The 23,774-nt window shown below is 41.5% G+C and overlaps 1 protein-coding gene across 8 annotated transcripts in view; it reads left to right on the top strand.

The window, feature by feature from the left end:
* The window catches only part of SLC16A13 (solute carrier family 16 member 13), a 582,947-nt gene that overhangs the window by 316,540 nt on the left and 242,633 nt on the right, over positions 1 to 23,774 (top strand). For 5 of the 8 annotated variants that reach the window (XM_044077049.1, XM_044077054.1, XM_044077047.1 and 2 more), the window contains one exon: positions 1,027 to 1,098. The exons of the other annotated variants lie outside the window; for them this stretch is intronic. The gene's annotated coding sequence lies outside the window, so the exon portion shown is untranslated. The remainder of the gene's footprint in view (positions 1 to 1,026; positions 1,099 to 23,774) is intronic. 8 annotated transcript variants of the gene reach the window in all.

Raw genomic sequence — 23,774 nt, 5'->3', positions numbered from 1 at the left:
TGTCCATCAGAGACATGGGGGTCAGACCAGGGGTAAATTTGCAATTTCAGATACAATGATCAAGGTTTCGTCTGAGTAGGGTCAGGGATGAACTCTGCTTTACATGGATGGGGGACTTATTCCATAGTGTGGGTGTTTCCTTTGAGATACACATCAGTCTCTCCAGCATGTTCTATTTATATCACAGATAAATTTCAAGTCCTTGGATCTAATGTTTCTGGTGCTGTTTGTTTTGCAGATGTGCAAGAGAGCCATCAGAGCTGGATATGAAGATGCCTTATATGCAAGGCATAGACTGACTGTCAGTAACCTCTATGATACTGAACACAGAGATAGGGCCTTAAAGTGATCTGTGTAAGACAGGATATTTATATCCTGGATTCTCCTGGTGATGAACCTTTGACAGAATTCCAACTGCTGCAAGTATCTGGTTTGGTGTATGCCAAAGGAGGCATCGTAGTCAGTCATGGGTCTGATAAGGGCTGAGTAGACTAGTACTATAACTTCCTTGGACCCTGATGCCATACCCTTACTTATGAGTTGGGTGATGCAGAATGATTTTCATACTGTCTTGGCTATATGTTGGTCAAAGGCCAGATTACTGTCTACACATGTTTGCAGATCCTCAGCTACCTCATAATTGGCCTTGTTGACTTTATTAGACCTCTTAATTTCTTGTTTAGTTAAATCAGAGAGCTCTTGTCTGTATGAGAGATGCTTTTTCTGATTCTGACCATGACTTTTTTCTTTTTTTTGTCTACCCTGTTAAGGTAAGGATTCTGCCAGTGTGATTTGTTTTTGGTCTTAGATTTGTGCTTATTTCTTGTAGGTACAGCCACCTCACTGCAACCATTTAAATGTTTTTACATGTTTTTTGTGAATAGTTCTTCATTGGCAATTGTGTACTCAGAATTTGGAGGAGCTGTGAATGTTGACAAACTATTTCTTATAGGATGTAATTTGCTTTAGAATACTTCCTAACTGTTACAGGTTGACTTAGGTTTTCTGTTTTTTTTTTTTCCAAAGGAAACAACTTTGTGGTCCAAACTCATCAGTGAGGACTTGACACAGGGGAGGGTGCAAAACTCTACCATGTTGGTGAGTACTAGATCCAGTACATTTGATCCCCTGGTTGTAGTGTGCACTATATGGTCCAGGGTGTTCATGTTGATAAAGTCCAGGAAACATTGTGTTTGTGAGTTAGAGGCAGTGTATGTTTCCAAGGTATTTGTTTGGATGTTGAGCATCTTGAGTATAACTAGGTAAGAATTATGAGCTTCGTATGTCATAGAGGGTGACCTGTAGCTGGCCAGGACATAGTAAGGAACCTTCCCTTTGTAGACTTGGACATGGTTGAACTTATCATTATGTTTAACCAAGGTGGAGTTGTATTTGTTGCTAATGTAGACTGAGACACCTCCACTTTACCCTTTTGTCTGTGCTACTGATGTAATGTACTGATGAAATGTGTGGAAGGCACTGTAGCCTTGGACTGGTGGAGTAGTTTTTGTGGCTTTAAATCAATTGGTAACAGCACAGATGTTTGCATTCTCCAGAATGAGGTGAGTTTGTAGGGTGTGGTGTTTCTTGATTAGGCTCCTAGCATTGAGCATTAGCACCTTAAGGTTGCTTTGATATTTTTTTTATCTGTCATGTTGGCAATATTGTCACTTTGACATTGCCTACAAAAGTCTGTAAGGATAGTGGATAAATATCTGAAAGCTCGGGGGGGGGGGGGGGCATGTGTTGCAACCATTCTTAGCAAAGCAACATGGTCCAACATGGTCTATTAACCATGTCTTCCAGTGCTGATAGATACTGGATCCCCCTGGAGTGACACAGAAACTAAACTAATTATTAAAAGCAATCATTTTGTATTCATATTGTGACTTCATCCTTGGTGAAGGTAGAATGCTGCTCAATGCAAGGCACATACCTGCCTGTGACACATATTCAGAGAGATCCATAATGTCTCTTTTTATATAATCCAGTGAGGTACATTTCAGGTCATTTACACCCACATGGACTATGATAGAATAATATAGGCACTGGGGTACATAGTGGGTACTTCTAACACCCATTTTGCTTATTTTCTATATGTTCCTAGTAGAAGATCCTATTTCATGATAGAAATGACAGTCAATGTGCCCATCCATCATACCTGATTAAGAACAAATCATTGCGATCTTTAAACAAGCGTTTAATTGGGTAATTGTTTGAAATGTCAGGACCCACTACAGTGAGTCTCAAAATTCAGAGACTAAATGGCCAAAAGACAGGACTTGCATATACCAAGCCTGAGATGCCATGTCTTGAAGTATTCCCTTTTCTCCAGGGAAGGTGTTTGGATGATGTGGGGGGTTTGTCCCCCACATGGGTGGGTACAGGGGGCTTGTATCCCCCGTAAAAAGAAGTTTTAAGGAGAAAAGTGATCTTTGAGATTCACTCTCCTACTTTGTTTTCGGTCTTTTCTTTTCAGCATGTTAACACTTGGCATTTTGAGCACCGACATTTCAATGGGGAGCCATTTCGTTGACATCCATGAATCACAGCTTTCTAAGGATTATTTGTAAGTAGATAGATTACATTGTGATACAGGTGCTGGGCAGGATTTTGTACATAATTTCCAGATACAGTTCTTACAGTGTTACATACCCTTGAAATCATGGGCACTGCCTTCAGCCAATACAGAGCAACCATAAAAACATGTACCATAAATTGCTATATATCCTAGTCAGTGATACCATAACCACTATCCCCTCAAAAATACTAAGGCTAATGTTAAATGAGTTCATCACTGGACAATCTGTTACAATCAATAACAACATAATCAGTTTAGGTCCTGGTGCTTACTGCTGTGATAAATAAGATATCTTTAAAGAGGCCAGTATTTCTATTGACGTTAAACAGAAAAACATGAAACAGAAGCATTCATTCTGGAAAAACAAAATAATTGTATATTTGTCCTTTAGGATAAGATTTAATGAGCCATTTTATTTTGTTTTTGTCTCTCACAATCTGCTGCGGAAGTACTGCTTTGATACCGTTGTCCTGTGTGTTTTTTTTTTATAATGAACAGTGGCCTTTGTTTCTAACTTAAGAGCACAAATAATCATTGAATAATGAAGGATCAAGTTAAACAAGGAAGTGTATGTAAACAAAAGTATAATCTTTCTCTAGGTAATTATGACCTAAAAATTGTTCCAAGTGTTTGCCTTGCTCTTGTACAAACATAGTGACATTACAGGTTAAATGTCAGACTATTTGCCAGTACTCTCATGCCTCTCTTTTCCTTAGCTTCTTTCAGCTGTGCGCTAGCATATGTGTTTCTACAGTCTATAATCCACAAGTGCAAAACTTTCAACGTGGAAATATTCAGTTGCAGCTTGTAATTTATAATTATTGGTACATAATCTGAAGTCATCCAGGGAATGCTCCTGTTGTTTACAGTGGATACTATCTCAGTATTAGAGACATATTTATTACTGAATACTATACTTACCGAGTTTGGAGTGTCAAAAGTAAACAAGATGATAAATGAATGGCCTTTGTTGCAACCAAGACCCCTGCAGCACAGTGTCTAATGAAGTAAAACAATATATTACTCTTTATTCCAACTCAGCCCTTCTAAATACTCATAATTTACCTCACCTGTATCACTAAAAACAGTGATAAATTATTGTAAAACTTGATCAAAAACATTATGAAAATTAAAAAAAATACATCTTGAGAAAATGTTCCTCTGGTTTTTTATATGTCTGTCAGTTAGCTCAGATGACTTAAACTGTGATTTCTTAATGAGCTGGTTCCTGTGCCAAGAGGAGTGGCCTTAGGTCAACTGGTGCCCTAGGCAAAAGGGCTCCAGGGCACCCCCCACCACACCACCCGGTGCCCTCATCCTGGTCTACCTACACCAAATAAATACTGGAAAAGTGCTCCTACTAGAGCAGTGCCTAGTTGGCCTATGCCTAATGCTGGCTATGTGTGCCAAGGATCCATGGCTTGAATATTTCCATCGACTGTATGACCTTAAGCGAGTTACTTAATTAGACAGTGTTTTGAGACAGTTAGGAGTTTGGGATAGTCTCCTTAATCATCCCCTGGAATGCATGCCTAGTAACTATCTATGTACTGATTAGCCTCATCTGTAAGGCCACAGAAAATATCATTATGGAATTAATAAATAAGTACATAGGTTACCCACAAACTCTCAACCCAAGCCTGTTCAGATATGTCAAGTGCATATCCTGTCTACTTAACTTGGATGTCTTCTTCAAGAAGGTTACTAAAGGAATGGATGATTTCAGATCAGTACACATTGCATATCTAGACTTTGCAAAGCATTAATACCATCCCACACTCTGGTATCTTAAATAAACTCTCAGCTAATTGTAAATCCCTCTGTAGCTCAATAGATAGCAAACTGGCTCACAGACAGAACTCAGGAAACTAGGGGTGGCAACTCTATCTCGTCTAAGATTTGTCACAGTGGTATACCCCAGGGCCAGTCTATGGGGACTCCTCTTTGGCATTTATTTAGCAGATGTCAAAGCAAATGTTAAGAGTTTATGGCCAAGCATGTTTTGCATATGACTGTAAACTTGGTACCATTATAAACTTTCCTGAAGACACCAGAATTCTCCAACAGGGCCTTTCCCAAACAAATGACTGGTGTGAAAACCATGGACTAAAACTAACTACATAACTTCCCTTGTAACTATGATATTGATACCACAACTCTGAAAGTTGATTTTGTAGTCAGGTATCCTAGGTATCAAGACATTCCAATTTTGTATTTTAGATCACATACCAGAAGGAGAACTACAAGGATTATTAAATGACAGACTTGAAAAATATGAATTAGAATAGCAGATCAGACTAGAAGCATGTAAACCACCAGGACTTAACACTCAAGATTTCCATCAGTAGAGTTCTCAGTCTTAGGACTAGACTCCATTACCACACATTATTGACAGCTGAACTCTCCTGCTTTAATTTGACTTTGGTGCAGATTTATACCATTTTTTATTATTAATTTTTAATTATTAATTGGTTATAAGTTATTGTACTACTGTGCGGAAAAGGTTTTCTTTCAAATTAAAAGGTTGCACTCGAGAGGTATATCAGAAGAAGCATGAGTAAATGCTGCAGACAAGCTATATTTATTTTTAACATACAGAGATGTTTTTTCATGGATTTGCTTTCCTTATTGTTTACATTTTTCTATTTATTTAAAAAATTATTGTTATTTAACTGATAATCTGGTATACACCAAGAACAACATTTAGTTTTTATATACAAAATACCAGTTACACATAAACCAAATTATAAAGTCCTCACTGGTGTTTGTTATAATACCCATAGCAGACCAGCATTTCATTTTTTCACCTAGTCAGATTTTACTTCCCCCATACAGTTTCTCTATCAAATCACACAGACAATGGATAGTGTAGTATGTGTTTTAGACAAGTTAGCCTACATAGTTGATTAGATGTTTGATACCTAATGGTACATATTTACGCATCTATAAAAACCACCAAATACACAGACCCCTATTATTATATCCTCGTAGGTGCATTTATAATTCTTGTAGCACACCAGTTTTTCAAAGTTCTCTCATTCAAGTTTTACTACTACATTTCCTGGCTGCAAACACTTCAATCAAACAAAAGCTGGAAGTAAGATAACCACTGGAATATTAAAACCACCTATATTCTAATATATATTCTAAGAGATAAAATAGTAGTTTCCCCCACACTGCTTCTGTATGGCAGGAGGACGCAAACCAAGAACGTAATGAAACTTTTCAAATGTCACCACACATCCACTGGTCGAAATAAATAGCCTAGAGGTAGCTAAATAAACCACTTTAATCCACAAATAAAAGGTTTGTTGAGCGCTTTCATCTACATCCAGTAGACTTCATCAGAACATTTTTACATACTGGAACTCAGCCTTTTCATACTAGGCATGTCAATTAACACATCAATATAATTGATCTCAATTGTTAAAAAATTTTTTTAACCCTTTGAAGGTTAACTCCTAATAAAACGCTACCTCTATACATTACTAAAACGACAGTTTGAATAAAAACATGTAAAGTGCTTGTGCAAACTATCCATAACATACTGCATTCTGCAAGTTCAATAAAATATTGTGGTTTTATGATACTGTCAGCAAATAACTTATTATAAAAAGATGCAAACGGATGTTAAAACCTTTGGTCTTACTTGCTGTGAAATTTCATACATATACACATACTGTTTTATAAGGATATATCTGACCGTATGGGTAATGGGCCAATATTCGTATACAGTAACGCAAAAAACCTTAAGGGTGAATTTGAGAGTAAATATGCCAAAGTAAGAAGTAAAGATAACATCATTGGGACATCCAAATGTGGAACATGCAATCAGTGTAAGTACATAACTACTAACAAAAGCATAGTTTTGCAGGATGTTAATACTACATTTATAACTTTCATAAAGGGGAACTGTAGAACCTCACATATAGTATATTTAGCAACCTGCACACACTGCGCATGTTTCTACGTAGGGAAGACAGATAGATGTCTCCGCAAAAGGATCTACGATCATTACTATTGCATCAAGAAAGGAGAAGATAAAAATGCATTAAGTAAACATCTTAAGAATAATAAAGATTGTAAAAAATTTGTATTTGGCATATTAGAGATAGTGCATCCCAATGTTAGAGGTGGAAGTGTCAAGGCACTTTTAGGGGAGAGAGAAGTATGGTGGCAGATTAAGCTTAATGCCACTGTGCTACCCGGAATTAATGAATACATCTCTATTAAGCCCATTTTAGTAAACAACTATATATAAGGTATGGGTATCCCCTAAATAAATTAATACACTTCATTGTTTTGTACAAATTCCATAACAGTGGGATTAATAGTTTTAATATTTGTTTGGATAATTGTATTAAGGTATTTATTGGTAGTAAGATAAAATATATTTTTAGAAATTGCAGTAAACAGTATGTGTATATGTATGAAATTTCACAGCAAGTAAGACCAAAGGTTTTAACATCCGTTTGCATCTTTTTATAATAAGTTATTTGCTGACAGTATCATAAAACCACAATATTTTATTGAACTTGCAGAATGCAGTATGTTATGGATAGTTTGCACAAGCACTTTACATGTTTTTATTCAAACTGTCGTTTTAGTAATGTATAGAGGTAGCGTTTTATTAGGAGTTAACCTTCAAAGGGTTAAAAAATTTTTTTTAACAATTGAGATCAATTATATTGATGTGTTAATTGACATGCCTAGTATAAAAAGGCTGAGTTCCAGTATGTAAAAATGTTCTGATGAAGTCTACTGGATGTAGATGAAAGCGCTCAACAAACCTTTTATTTGTGGATTAAAGTGGTTTATTTAGCTACCTCTAGGCTATTTATTTCGACCAGTGGATGTGTGGTGACATTTGAAAAGTTTCATTACGTTCTTGGTTTGCGTCCTCCTGCCATACAGAAGCAGTGTGGGGGAAACTACTATTTTATTTTGTTGGCTGCTTCAGTGCTTTTTGTTTTATATATTCTAAGAGATATTCAAGCTTTAACCAATCACAATTATATGTTCACATTTCTATAGAATGAAATAGAATGCTGATTTTTTTTCTTTGTTTTTGAAATATGTATAAACACAGGCTTTATTTCTAGCTTCTTTACATAAGGACAGTGCTTATCTACTAATTTATATGTTTCACCCAATAAAGATTTGTTGTTTTGCTAGTAAGAAGTGAAACTATTTTTAATCGCAACAAGATTTGCTGTTTTGGTACAAACTAAAACAATGAGTGAGAAGATCACTGAAAAACCAATCAGTAAATACAAAATAAAAACTCCAGCAAAGCTAGAACTTCCATGTGACCTCCCAAACCTCTTGTGTCAGAGGTATATGAGATATATGCAAATGATCCTTATAACCACCAAGTGTTTCAGCTAATTAGCAATTCTGAATGCCCAAGACTTGCTTCATCATTTTAATGGACAACTTCAGGCCAATAAAGCCAACCACCACTAGCTGTAAATATGCATATTTCAGCCTTGTTATGATCTCCTCAGCATAGCACAAGCAGTGTTTGATTAAGCATTAGAAACACAGGGCTGTTATGCCCAGCTGATGTCCATTATCATTAGGGTCTTTGCAAAAATATCCCAAACTACAAACTAAAACAATGATTGAGAAGGTCACTGAAAAAACAATCAGTAAAAACAAAATGAAAACTCCAGCAAAGCTAGAACTTCCAATAAGTGACCTCCCAAACCTATTGTGTCAGAGGCACATGGGATATATGCAAATGATCCTTATGAACATCAGGTGTTTCAGCTAATTAGCAATTCTGAATGCCCATGACTTTGTTCGTCATTTTAATGGACAATTTCAGGCCAATAAAGCCAAACCCCACTAGCTGAAACACCTGATGTTCATAAGGATCATTTGCATGTATCCTATGTGCCTCTGACACAAGAGGTTTGGGAGGTCACTTATTGGAAGTTCTAGCTTTGCTGGAGTTTTAATTTTGTTTTTACTGATTGTTTTTTCAGTGACCTTTTCACGCATTGTTTTAGTTTGTTGTTTGGGATATTTTTTGCAGAGACCCTAATGATAATTGACATCAGCTGGGCATAACAGCCCTGTGTTTCTAATGCTTAGTTAAATTTTCTGCTTGTGCTGTCCTGATGAGGTCATAACAAGGCTGGAATATGTATGTCCATAGCTAGTGGCGTTTGTTTTTATTGGCCTAAATTGTCTATTAAAACGATAAGCAAGTCATTGGCATTCAGAATTGCTTTAGTATGAAAAACATTGCGCTGTTTCAATTTGCCAACATGAAGAAATTTTGATTGTAACAAGATTTTTTATTTCTGTTTGGTGTTTAATTTATAAATATTTCTTACTACTACTTGGTGTTTTTGCTTAAAGCGAATAGCTCAAAATGCTATTCTTTCATATGTTTTCTAGTATTTTTATAGTCAGGTATCTAGGAACTTTATGTATATAATGATTGTTCTTTGATCATCACATATCCATTATTATAAAGAAGTTCTTTTTTACTGCACAGCTTATATCTAAAGTATGGTGTCCACGTTCAGGGATTTAACCATTCCATTTTACTGGGCTCTCATCAGGTCAGTCATTGAATATAATGCTCCAATTTGGCATGTACCTCTCCAGGTACTTGACACAAATAGAGTAATAATAACACCTTCTCACAAGGGCCTAAATCACAAAATAATGCAGACCATCTCATATTCTTGACCCTCTTCTCGGTATCATACAGGCTACTAAGATGTAACTTCTGCTTCCCTTGTAAAGCCTCAACAGACCTTATCCTGTCAGACCTATTACACAGACTTATTAGGAACAAAAGAAGCACGGACACTGGTAATCCTAAATCACACAGCTTTTTTATTCATGTAGAATTCCATTAAAAACATCCACATGCATAAAACTGATAAGTGCTTTGATCTTAAGGCATTCTAAGACTTCTTCAGATAACAAGAATCCATTCATTCAGCCATTTTATGCAAAAAGAAGTGGATGAAAATGAATGGATAAAATATCTCCTTCACACCCTTAAAAGGTTATGGTGAGTAAAACAAAGATAACAACACTCTTCCACCAATGTTGCTGCAACAGAAAAAGACAGCAACAGCAACTCCAACAACTAAAAACTTACTTGCCAGATAGCTTTAACTTCCTGTTGGTGTGAGCAGGTTACATGATTCCTTGAAGATTACGTTTCCTCAGTGAAGTACTTTTTTTGCATGTTGCATCCATTCAGCCAACTGGCATTTCTGAAATGATTTCCCTAATGTTTTCTAGAAAGAGTTTATGTATGTCAGCTGTAAAGATATATTAACTACAAAGAAGTTAGGATTATGGCTTTAGCTATGCATTCATAGGTTCATAGTTTCATAGGTAGGTAGTAGGCTATCTGCCCGAAGGCATTTATAAGCCTAGCCAGAATGTGTTGGCTTTCGCCGCCCCCTTAGATTAGTTCCCTGTTTCTCTGTCCAGCAGAGCCACTGAAGTGATCCCAGAGGTAAACTTTGTTTCCCATCCACTCGTCAAGATTTGTTTTGAAGAGTGTTAGCGAGGAGCTCTACCTAATGTAGATTAGGATCTTGTTCCAAAGCATGGGAAGTCTCTGGGACAGGAATCTATCCCTCCAGCACGTCCTATTTATTGTTGTGGTGAGGTTTAGATCCCTAGAGTATGTGGCTCGTGGGGATAAGGTTTTCTTTAGGTGGAGCATGTCCATCAATTCTGGATTGGACATGGCCTTGTATGTCAGGCAGAGATCACCTCTGAGTAGGCGGTATGCAACCGAGTACAGCTGTAATTTCTTCAGTTGAGCTGCATAGGGCATCTGAGGCCAGTGATCCTCTTGGTGAGGTACTTCTGTGGTCTTTCCAGCTGTTGCAGGTGTCTTGTAAGGTACATCCCAAATGGGGCATTGTACTCTATGATGGGTCTGATGAGAGATGAGTAGAGGGGCACAATGACCTCTTTTGATCTGGATGCGAACCCTTTTGTGATTAGGTGGGCCACGTAGAAGGATTTTCTAACCACTTTGGCAATGTGATTATCAAAGGTGAGATTACTATCTACTTGATTCCCCAGATCCCTTATTACGTCTTCCGTATCTAGGGGGCTACCACCTATGTGGTAGTTTGTGGGTACATTGTTTTTTCCAAAGGGGATGACTATGCACTTTTTGGCATTTAGCTTGAGGCCATGATTTTGACACCAGGTATCCGTCTCAGTGAAACCCTTTTGGAGGATGTCTGTGTCAGCCGGAGAGTCCAATTATAGCCCCTAGTTTGCAGTCATCTGCGAACTTGTTCAGCCATAGTCCTCCTGTGCTTGCCTGTACCTCTGAGAAGTATATGCCAAACAGGAGGGGTCCTAGGACTGAGCCCTGGGGAACTCCACTTGTAACCGATTTAGAGTCGGACCTAGCTCCTGCAACTCTCACCATGTGGGTTCTGTCTGTGAGCCAGTTGGCAATCCATCTTGTGACGTAGGGGTTTATGTTCAGGCTGGTGAGCTTGTCTATAATACCAGAATGGGGAATGGTGTTGAAGGCCTTTGCGAGATCTAGGTAGGCTGTGTGTACCACCTTTCCCTCTTTTATAGCCTTGGTAACTGTCTCAAAGATGTTCACCAGGTTTTGGAGGCATGATCTGCCCTTAACAAAGCCAAACTGGGTAGGGTCCAGTGTTTGGAGGTTCCCAATGTCTCTGTTAATGAGTTCCATGATGATGCACTCCATAGCCTTGCAGACCAAGTTAGTCAGGCTTATAGGGTGATAGTTCCCGGGGTCTGTTGTGGCTCCACCTTTGTGAAGCGGAATAACCGACGCTGTGCGCCACTCTATGGGTACGTAGCCTGTGGAGAGGCTGAGTTTGAACAGTGTGTTTAGGTGAGGTTTTAGTTCATCTTTGAGCTTGTGTAGGACACAGCCTGGGACACCGTCTGGTCCCATTGATGCTGTGTTTTTGGCTTTGGAGAGGGCTGTTTTAACCTGAGTGTCTGTGATTTCAGGGACTCTACATTCTTCTGATATAGTTATGGGCCCTCTTGGGGGTGAGAGAGGGGTGAAGTTTGCGCTGAACCTGTCTGCCAGGATGTTGGTGATGTCAGTTGGTTCAGTGTATTTGGTGCCATTCTGCACTAACTCCGAGCAGATCTGAGCATTGCCACTTAGATTCTTGACATAGCTAAAGAATGCCTTGTGGTTATCTTTGGAGTCCTTGGCAATTTTTTTTTCAAAGTTCGCCTTGGATGATTTTATGAGGGATCGTAGTTTCATGCTGATACTGATCAGGGATGTCTTCCCTTCTTGGGATTTTACTCTTTTCTGTACTAGTTTCCTCCTTCTATTCTATAGCTTGTTCATGGCAGGAGTCCACCAGACTGGTTTCCTTTTCTTGGAGGAGTGAATCTTGGTTTTGCTTGGGGTGGCATGATCCATGCATTCTTGTAGGTGCCCGTAGAATGCATTAGTAAAGAATTTTGCAGCATGGACAGCGTTATCCTTCAGCATTGGGGCTTTGAAACTTTCCACCTCGGACTTAAGTAACGTGAAGTTTGCTTTTGAAAAGTTTTTCACTGTGGTTTTCTTGTCCGGGGGTGGGGGTGGAATGTGGATATCCAAAGTGATTTGTTTATGGTCAGATCTAACCTGCGAGGGGTTGACCTACAGTGTGGAACACCGGTTGCCCATATTGCTGATGACCAAGTCCAATATGTTGTCACCTCTGGTGGGAGTGTTGATCAGTTGAACCAGGGTGTTTGAGATTATAAATTCTAGGAAATGTTGGGCAAGGAAGTTAGTACTTGAGTAGTTCTCCCAGTTAATTTTTGGATAATTGAAATCACCCAATATTAGGGTGTTTGGTAGAACCTTTATGTTTCCCAGTGTTTCTAGGAACATGGAATGGGGATACTGGGACATGGTGGGTGACCTGTAGCAAGCTACAGTTTGAATTGCAGTTTTGCACATTGTTAGTTGCACATGGATGATCTCTGAAGCATCGTGCTGTGCCACTAACCTGGAGGTGTGGGCGTCCTTGATGAATATGGATATACCCCCGCCTTTTGTATTTCGGTTTGGGTTCTGTGGCCAAAATGTGTGGTATGAGTTGTAGCCTGGTAGTGCTGGGGTGCTCTCTGGAGCCTTAAACCAGGTTTCTGTTACTGCACATATATCGATTTTCTCCATACTGAGGAGTGCCTCGAGTGCGTGCATTTTGAGGTTCAGACTTCTGGCATTGAGTAGCACTACCCTCAGTTTTTTGTTATTTGTGCTATTTACGGTGGTAGGTTTGCCTTTTGAGCCTTGCCTAAAAAAGGCACTATGGGGGTGGCAAGAGCCTTGGCCAGTATTTGAAAGCCTAATGGTGACAGGTGCAAGCTGTCTCTAGTGAAGCAGCGTGGCTTGTCGAGCATGTCATCCCAGGCGGACAGACACTGGATCCCCTTTGAATGACACCAGAAACTTAGCCAGTTGTTGAAATTGAGAAATTTTTCTTTATACTGTGGTATCATTCTTGGTGAGGGCAGGATGCTACTCAAGGTCAGGGTCATACTGGCCTGGGCTACGTGATCAGAGAGCTCTTCCATGTCTCTTTTCATGTAGTCCAGAGAGTTACAGCTCAGGTCATTCACACCAACATGGACAATGACAGAGTCATATTTGTACTTGTTCTGTAGTGACCTGAGTGCTTGTGTTATGTGGCAGATCCTGGCACCCAACAGCAGATAACAGTAACCTTCTCCTTATTCAGCCTAGTGAGTGGGATGTCAGTGTGCCTGACTATAGAGTCACCTATTACTAGTATGTTGGGTATGTTATTTTGCCTTAAGGGCTGTGATTGCATGGAACACTGGTTTTGTGAAGTATGTGTTTCATGGTTTGTGTTGGGGGGTGGAGGTTGCTTGGATGTTTACTTTGGAGGTCTCTGTTGGTTTTGCAGATTTTTATTTAGAGCCTCCGAGTATGTTTTCATGTATTTATGTGTGTTTTTTTCCAGTGCTGCTTTAATGGGTTTATGTGAAACTGGTGGTGTGATGCAAGTATTGGTTCTGCAGGTCTGGTTACATTTTGCCTGTAGTTCCTGTGTCTAATTATTTTGTGTTCTGTATTTCACTAAGGATTTTTTTTCTAACTTAAAAGATGCATATGTAAGCCCCATCATTAAGAAGCCAGTTTTGGATCCTTGCAGCTTGGAAGATTTCTAACCTGTCTATAACCGTCCTTTTTATGGGAATGGCTATCAAGAAATAACTTTATGTTCATCTGCACTTTTGTCTGACATCTCAAACTCTTCTTCTTTTTTATAAATAAGCTGCTTTATTATGACATTTTTAATACAAGCATATGTCTTTGCTCACTGTTCATGTATAGTACATGTCTCTTGTATCCTGTTAACAGTTTTTATTCATGCGTTAAATACAATTAACACAATCTTTCATTAATTAACATATTAACTGTAAAAAAACACACACACCTGAGCCAGCCTATTTCTATGGTTTACATCATGTCAATCTTGTTACATTTTTTTTCTTAAAACAACATTTTTGGTACTGTTGAGTTAAGATATTCCCCGTCATTCTTCCCCTCTTCTAATTTTTTGTTGTGTCATGCCTTAGTATCTTCCTCCGGTCACCTTCCAACTTTATATTACTATCTCATTTATAAATTTCTCTTTCCAAAGCATCAGTTTGCTTCTATGTAGTCTTCCTCTCCACCCTAAACTGTTTTTCAGTCTGAAGTCTTGTTTTGCTTTTCGTGAGTTTTATTACCTTTGCTATGTTTAGCTCTAGGTGGTTTCCATTTTTTAGTTATAGCTTTTTCCTCACAGACAGAGGCGATGTTACTAGTTGCATAATAGGCTGTGTTTTTTGAAATTCCCCTGTCCAGCTCAAATACCATTTTCTTTCCTGTATCCTCCAGGTGTTTCCTAATATTTTTCTAATTAATTCTTGTAGTTTTATCTTAAATTCCTCTATTTTCTTGTAAATTCAAAACATGCACAGCCAACCCCCTTTTGATTTAACTTACGTCTCCAACAGATGCCTTCAACTCCTGGAAGTGTTTTACTGAGCCTGCCTGGTGTACAAAATATTTGTGTACCTCCCCTCTTCTATAACTTCTTTCTCTACTATCACACAATTCAAAAAAATCTCTCAAATCACACCTCAGGAAAACCTGAATTTGCCCGTGTATAACATAAAGATGACTGTATTTCTTATTGCACTTTGCCTCCTTCCTAATCTTCCTGCTGTTGAAATAATACAAGATTATAAGGTCCAGACTTGTAGACTTGTAATTATTTCATAGTTTATTAGGACAGTTTAAGCTCACCATTGTTATTATACATGTCTCTGTGCTATTATTGTCTGTTTCTCTATTTTTTGTTACTGACCCCGGGATTCATGAAGCTTGCGCCAGGCGCATGCATAGCGTAGGCGTTATAATGCCAAATATGGCCGCTGAGCGATTCAGGTACGATCCAATTCCACGTGCACTACCGGCGTACGCCAGATCTGCGCAGCCCCCGGCGTAGGTATGCAAATCACCCCATGTGCAGTGTCACACCATGCAAATGAAGGCATATAGCGATTCATAAAGTGGTGTAGGCGTAGCGTAAGCCCACGGAAATGTAAACCAAAAAACACAGTTTACATTTTCCCAAACAGAACATCGGAGCTATGGAAGAGGGCCAGAGCCAGGTATCACAACGTTAACATATGCCAATGGCGAAATACACAGCCAATGGCATAAGAAAAGATGCACAACACGTAAATAACAACATGTAATGTCATGCCCACAGTAACGCACAGCATAACCGCAGGGCATGTGTGCGGAAGCTGTAACATAAAAAAATAATATAAAAATGTCATAAAATCGCAACGTAATAGAAATCAGGTTTACAGCATAATACACAATGGTAGGCATGGAACACCACAACCAAGGTGCAAGGGTTGCTAAGGGCTTGCGATAGTGTTCGGCGCGGTAACTATGAATTAGTAGTCAATGCCATGCAAATGAGGCAGATAATACTGAATCGCAAATGTCCTGCCGGATGAAAGTTGTACCATACGGCGCAGCGGTATAACACTGAGGAGTGGCTCAGAGGAGATACATGACATCAGCAGAGGGGTGTGCCACCGTAGCACTAAGCACATTGGAGCATTGCAAATCTGGCCTGTCCGTTGCTAAGCAAAGCTGCAGGACAGGGGTGGGGAGGAATCGTTTAGCTGAGAGCACACATGGTGGCCAAAAGCACATGTGTACGAGGGTGAAAACGTGCCCGAAACCCAGTAATCGGACGCACGCGCCGCAAACAATAGCAGAAACAGGAAGGTCAGGGGAAGAAAAGAAGGAAATGCGGAAGTAGGGTAATTGGAGTATTAATGAGCAATCAACACCAATCAACCCACGAAGGCCAATCGACGGCAGCTAACAAGTCCGCCTGCAGAAACCTGCAAAACAGGATAGGGGAGGCATTTGAATGCAAAGAAAGGAGGGGAGGTATTGGATTGCAAAGATAGGAGACCTGACACAGCAGAGCAAAGCAAACCGACAGCAGACCGGCAGTAGCACACATAACGCAAGATACGCCAGGTCCAGGAAAGTACAAATGAAAGTAGGCTGCAGGATGCATGTCAGAAAATGGTAGGTGCAACATGCAGAAATGTAAAGGGAAGGTCAAGAGGTAATCCACGGCAGGCAAATGTAATTCAACACAAAAGGCACCACAATAGTAGTTCCGGCAGTAAAACACATAAGATAACCTGTAGCTACGATCGTACATACACACCCTATGACATCATCGGTGTTCACAGCACAATAGTATAAAGTGTGAAAGCACGCAACACACACCTGTGTATTCCCAAACACCGCACCATAGGTGTAAACACACGGGGAACTTTTAAAATGTACATGTTGGGAGCTGCCATAGCTGTGATTCATCAGCATGTGTTAGAGACTGACGGTGTTGTGGAGGATGATGCCGACAACCACCGCAGGCCTCGGAGGAGAAGGAGAGTGTTCAGACCAAGGGTAACCTACCAGGGGCTACATGACCTGGAGATAGCAGAGCATTACAGGGTGGACAGGGACATCTTACAGCAAATAGTGGAGCTGTGCCGGCCACGCCTGAGAACCAGAAACAACAGAGGTGAACCCATACCAGTGGACACGAAGGTATGTGTAAGCCTGCGAATACTGGCCATAGGTACCTTTCAAAGGCCAACTGGAGATATAATGGGTATCTCACAGGTATCAGCATCCAGGGTATTACACCAGTTCCCGGATGCCATGTTACCACATGCCAATGAGCAGATATACTTCCCCAGAACTAAGGAGGAGTTGGCCAGCAATATGCGCCACTTCCACCATGTGGCACAATACCCGGAGGTACTGGGTGCGATAGACTGCACGCACATACAAATCAAGTCACCACCCGGTGAGCAGGGTAGGCGCTACATAAATTGCAAGGGATTCCACTCCATCAACTGCCAGGTTGTGTGCAATGCCCAGGGTATTATCATGGATGTGTGTGCTGGCAGCCCTGGAAGCTACCATGACTCTCATATCTGGCATGCCTCACAGCTGTATCAGGTATTTGTCAGGGGGGACATCCCACATGGCCATCTCGTGGGGGATGCTGGCTATGCACTGGAGCCATGGATGATGACTCCCATCAGAAATGCACACACACCCATGCAAGAATGCCATAATGAGGCACACGCACAAACCAGAATCATCATAGAGCGTGTGTTCGGGATGCTGAAATCACGGTTCCGGTGCTTGGATACATCTGGTGGAGCCTTGCAGTACTCTCCAGGCATGTGTGCCCACATCGTCATAGTATGTGCCATGCTACATAATATGATCCTGCAGAAGCAGCTGCAGCAGGGACAAAATGGTGAAGGCCCTCATAGCCCACCGCAATTGCCAAGGCCATTACAGGCACAGAGGGATTCAGACCATGAACACACTGTGCCAGCCCCAGTAGGAAGATGGAGGCGTGCCCAATATGCCTACGCCTTGGCAAAGAGGGAACATATAGCACATACTCTGACAGTGTAGGCTCCTATGGACTGACACCTCTCCACCTGCACAAACAGTAAAACGGATGGCACACAAACATGACCACCTGTAAATTGTAATGTATAGGTGGCCCAATGTGTGACTCCTACATAGGCAGCCCTCAAACATTGTAAACAGAACAGCCAGTGGAACACGGAATGCCAACACCTGAACAGTACATGAGTCTTACAGCATATGGTGGTGCTGTGTGCCTGTCACGTTCCCCGCCAGATATATATATATATATATATATATATATATATATATATATAGATTATGATATATATATATATATATATATATATATATATATATATATATATATATATATATATATATATATATATATATATATATATATATATATATATATATATATATATATGTACACATATGCATATATATAGTACAGATAGAAAGGCCAATAGAGGGATATATGGTGATATAGATGGATTCAGCGATATCTGCAAATATAATAGATAGTTCAACGACATTCATAACATCTTGGAGGTACAAATAAATAGGATACTGCCAACCATGGAATGTGTAACATACCGACATGCGTAACCACGAGGCTGAAAGACCGATAGAACACAGTACCGGAACAGTACATCCGCGAGTAATAGTATGATGATATGAAGGGACAGTTAGTCACCGCTGCCGGTGTCGTGGTCCACGTAGGTACTTGTTCAACTGTGTCTGTGAGTGCCGTAGTCTGTGTAAGTGTGTGTTGAGGGTGCCATGTGCATCTCTGTGTGACTGTAATGTGTGTGTGTGTCCGCAACATGTGTATGTTGGTGCCAAGTCAGAGGCAGATCAGTATGGTAGGTGTGGGTATAGCTAGCCGTAGGCATACGGGTACTACCTGTACCACAGTAGGAGGGACAGCCCCACCCTGGGCAGGTGTGTCCTGACATAAAACAGTACAAAGGGCAAATGTCTGAGATGGTAGGACATAAATATGTCCCATATATAATGTAACAGTCGTATTTAATAGTTATGCCTGTATGTAAGAAACTTAAATGTTACATGCAATATGATAAGTAGCCAAAGTCACGCAACAATAGGTATGTAGTGAGGATAAAAGTGCTACCTGTGTACTGACCGTGGCTACGTGTTGGCCTGTAAACACCGCTTTGTGTCCCGCAAGTGTCCAACAATGACCATATGAAAAGGTGGCAACCCATGGCAAACAGGCTCTTTTAACAACACAACCACAATGACTGCAAATATCTGGGACAGAAATACAAGGGATAGCTGTCACTTACACATATCCCCTGATATATCGCTGCAATTACGGAGGTATACAAGTAGCAAGCTCACCTGCAGACAATATAGAAACCAATTAACAAAGGCCCAACGTACAATCCTGTAACATAAGTCTACTAACTGTTAGCTCTCTAATTAGGGACGGAGCCCACACACATATATACGGATTATGTAGAAATGCAAGGCCCACAACCGTATATGTTACGTACAACCACTGACATCCCCCACACTAGAAACTAAAGCAATACAAACTGTAATAGCAGCACAAACATCCAGTCAGTCAATTACATCTGCAGAACCCTCAACATACCGTGTGAGAGACACAATTAAAGGCGTCATGCAAAATTGCAGGCGTTGTATAATGGAACAAACAGCCATGTTACAGGTTTTGATTGCAATACTCTGTTATCAGACGTCGGGATGACAGGTACACCCACATGTTGAACCAAATACTCTACCTGTCATACACAATCCACGGGGGGACATGAATCCAAACTATACTTGTCTCCATGGATAGTAGTTGCAGTTACACATAACAAAACACAATACAGACCGTCTCCCCGAAGGTAGGGCAAATAGGCAACGCCCAAGTGGAGAATCCAATTATACCTCACTGTCGCCGCGTAATTGGCGAATGGAGTAGCTGCACAGCTGATATGCAAGTAATTAGTCACTCAGGAACACCAATTGGCGGGAAGAATCCGCATGTTTCAGGTATCGACGTATATAAGGATGACTTGCCAGACATTCAAACCATATGCTCATACCGAATAACAGTTGAAACACTGTGAGAGAGATAGAAACGAAACGCCATAATGACAACAAGGTATGTAGAACGCCCAATATGTAAGGTTATGTATAGCATGATCTGTATTAATTAGTTTTACTGTATGTATAGCCTGTTTTGCATTAATTAAACGTGTCCGCAATGCATAAAGTGGGGAAAGGTATTTATGTAGTGATGTCTTGCTGAGCATACTAACGCTTGTAGAATCTGTGCGTCCAGCAGTGGGACACAAGGTACACAGCACAGACACCACAAGGGATGCTACATGAGGGCATTAAACAGAACAATGCCATACAACCCGCTGTCAGTGGTAGGGTATGTCCAACAAGGACGTGCCATAGCAGGGGATAGTATATGTTGATATACTGTCACAGCACGCATGTGTATGGGCATATAACGTTAATGACATATGTAAGGTGGTCCCGCTGTGCAAGTATGCTTTGCATTTTAGGATACTATGTGAAATATGTGTAATGTATAGTATTATAGGTAGATATGACAGATATTCTACACAGCATAACAGGCATATCATGCATACCACAGGTATCGTCTATTGGTATGTACAATAACAGGATACATATGGCCTGTAGGTATGGGACATAGTGATAGCATGATAGCTAATCTAAATGGAAGGGCTACCAAGTAACCATGCACAAAGGACATGTAATAGCTGCACAGGTGCATAGTGGGGTACTATGCAGTCTGGCAAGTCCATGTCTAAGCACAGCTACAGTGTTCACACTAGTGGCAACTCTCCAGTGTAGTGTCCTGTGAAGAGCAGAGCTAGGTGTCACCTGCACCACTGCACAGTACAGCCACTGCAGTGATCCTAGGCCTACATGTGTCTCCCATCCACCAAGGGAGGTATCACATGAACAGTGCTACTGAGTGTCCCTGCGTGATGTACATAGGACTTATGTTCCACAGCATGGTGAGTGTCCAGTTTGGGAATGTAATCCAGAAGCACATCCCACTCATTGTGGCGTGTGTGCACATATCCATGAGCATGTTGCTCACAGTGGCCTCTGCTTATGTTGCGTATGAGGAGTATATCCATCAATAATGTTGTGGACATGGGCCCTGTCTGATCAGCAGAGGTCACCCCTGAGTATGTAGTATGCAAATGTGTACAGATGTGGTGTCCATAGTGCAGCCGCATATTTAAACTGTCGAAGCTCAGTAAACGTCATGGCGTGTTAATATTGTGGCATGTAAAGCTGTAGCTGTTGTGTAAGGTACACCCTAAATGGGGTGGTGTACCCTTGAATGTGTGTAGATGTCTTGAGTTCAGAGTTACAATGGGTGCCTATGTACCAGTTACACACCCAGTACAGATAGGTGTGGCCACGTAGGAGGATATCCACGCCACAGTGGCAATACGGTAACCACAGGAGTGGGTGCAACATATGTGTGTACTGCAAACATGTACAATGTGATATGTATGTAGGGGTGAATGGTGTAATGCAAAGGTGATGTGCATGCACCTTGTGTCATGCAGCTTGATGCCATGATAGTCATATTATGTATCTGTCACAGCGACACCCGTATGGTTGGAGTCAGTATCAGCTGGTGGAGCAATCATGGCGCTTGGTATGTAGGGGTTTGAAAGCTAGGCAGGGAAAGTCCCCTGTGCCAGCCTGTTCTGCAGGGAAGCATATACTGAACATGAGGGGCCCTATGACTGAGGACCGTGGTATGCCAAATGTACCTGACATGTAGTAGGTACTATGGTATGCTGGCCTCACTGTGTGTCCTGTCCATGAGCCAGATAGCATAACATCCTGAGACACAGGGTACGATGTGCAGGTGGATGTGTATGTTGTCAATACCAGAATGGGGAATGGTGCTGAAAGGCAATGAGAGGACAATGTAGGATGTGTGGACTCCCGTACCATCAGCAACTGCCCTGGTAACTGTATGAAAGGAGTCCACCATGTGTAGGGGCCATGCTCTGGCCTTAACAAGCCCATCCCGGGTGGCAGCAAAGGATGGGAGCCCAACAATGTCTCTGAGAATGACGTCTTTGATGATGTGCCCCATAGCCATGCAGAACAGTCCAGTCAGGTGTGTAGGACTATAGTCCCACTCGTGCAATGCGGTGCCACCTGTGTGTAGTGTGATAAATGCTGCTGTGTGCCATTCAGGGGCTACAATGTCTGAAACAAGGCTATTACTGAATATGGTGGCCTAGTGGGGAGACATGTAATTCAGAGGTTGGTGGACATCACAGCCTGGGACATTGGAAGGTGACATGGGGCCAATGTCTCAGGACATATAGAGTGTAGGTCAGTACTGTGTAGGTGTGACCACAGGGACACCACAATGTTCATGTATGGATTGCGGCCCTGTAGTGAGTGAGAGGGTGTACTATCAGCATTGAATCCATCCTCCAGCATGTTGCCAACAATACCTGGGTCTGCAGTGTTCCTGAGTGACTGTTGTATATGACAGCAGATGTGGGTGTTGCCATTGAATACTGACATACCACCATAATGCCTGGTGGTACACCCTGGAATGTGTGGCAGTCATGTTTACGTAGCTAGTCTTGGAGTATGTGATGAGGGACCCTGTGGCCCCACCAAGGCTGACCAATGAGCCACCCCACACATGGGAATGTACACCACTGTGCAACAGCCTACACCTGTTGCTGTACATCATATGTCCGTGGAACATGACCACCAGAGTGGCGTCTATTATCTGGTGTGTACCATCATGGCTCTGTGTGGAGTAGCATGATCCATGCAGTTGTGTATATGCTAATTAAGTGCACTGGGGTATGTGTCAGCAGTTGTATGTGCATTGTCCATCTGCACGGGTGTCATGATGTTAACAACCGCTGTCAGCAGACATTTGTAGTAGGTGTTGTAGTACACATGTACTGTGTATGCTGTGATGGGTGTGTTGCCGGGATGTGGCTAACAAGGTCGATTAGCATATGTTCGGAATCCACCAATGAGGGATAACCCCAGGTGTGTAACACCAGTCACATGGTGGTAGTATTCATGCCAAGGGTAATGTAAGTCTTGGAGGTGGTGTGTATGGGTTGATCCAGCAGAGCAGAGGGTATGACTCATGGATGTGTCGGTACATGAGTGGCTATCCCAGTGAAGTGTAGGGTAGTGTCAGTCACACATCAGTAGTAGCTGAGGCCCACTGTCCACTATACCAACATAGAAGGTATGTTACCCGTGGGGTATGATGTTGACTCTTTCGCTTGTTACAATGTGTATAGCGGTCCCGGACACAGTTAGTTGCACATGGAGCACCTCTGATGCATTGTGCTAAGCAACATGCCAGGATGTGTGCAAAACATAGTGGGATATGGGAACCCCTCAGCTGTGGGTGTGCCGGTCCAGGTATGTGCCTGAAAGGTATGGTCTGTCTATAACCTGTCATTGCAGGTGTGCTCTGCAGAGCCTAGAGGCAGGTCCCAGTCACTGCAGAGATGTTTGAGTGGTGCATTATAAGGTGTGCCTTGCCTGCGTGCATCACAGAGGAAGATACAAGCAATGTGTCACATGACCCCATGTCGCACCTGCCAGTTACCGCCCTGCCGGTGACAGTTATTGGAAACTGTGCAAGACAGGCAGTATAGAAGCAGCAAGAGCCTTACACGTGAGCTGTACTCCCAGGGCTGACAGGTGCAAGTCATCTGTGCCACAGCATTGTGTTTGACCAGGACAGTCATAGCGGACAGATACCACATGCCTGTGGAATGACAATAGGCACTTAGGCAACTGTTGAAGTGACACAGTCGGTCATTGTACAGTGGTATCGTGTCTGGACAAATGCAAAATGCTCCCCAGGGCTAGGCCCACACCATCAGGGCTATAAGACTGGTGAGCTATTGCATGTCCCTGCACACGTAGTCTGTGAAGTGGCATCACAGGGCAGTCACACTAACATGGTGAATGACAGACATATCGTACCTGGTGAGGTGTGGCATGGATGCATAGGTTATGTTGCAGAAGCAGTTAACCGACAGCAAGATGTAAGCGACTAACGCCTTGTGTAGCCTGCTGTGTGGAACTGCAGTGTGACACCCTACAGAGTCAGCTATGACTGGTGTGTTGTGAATTTTA

The sequence above is a fragment of the Protopterus annectens genome, chromosome 7.part0 (assembly GCF_019279795.1).
Source record: "Protopterus annectens isolate FY-2018-M chromosome 7.part0, PAN1.0, whole genome shotgun sequence".
In the NCBI taxonomy this organism is placed as follows: domain Eukaryota; kingdom Metazoa; phylum Chordata; order Ceratodontiformes; family Protopteridae; genus Protopterus; species Protopterus annectens.
Note: the sequence above shows the minus strand (reverse complement) of the source record. Positions and strands in the feature narration are given on the sequence as shown.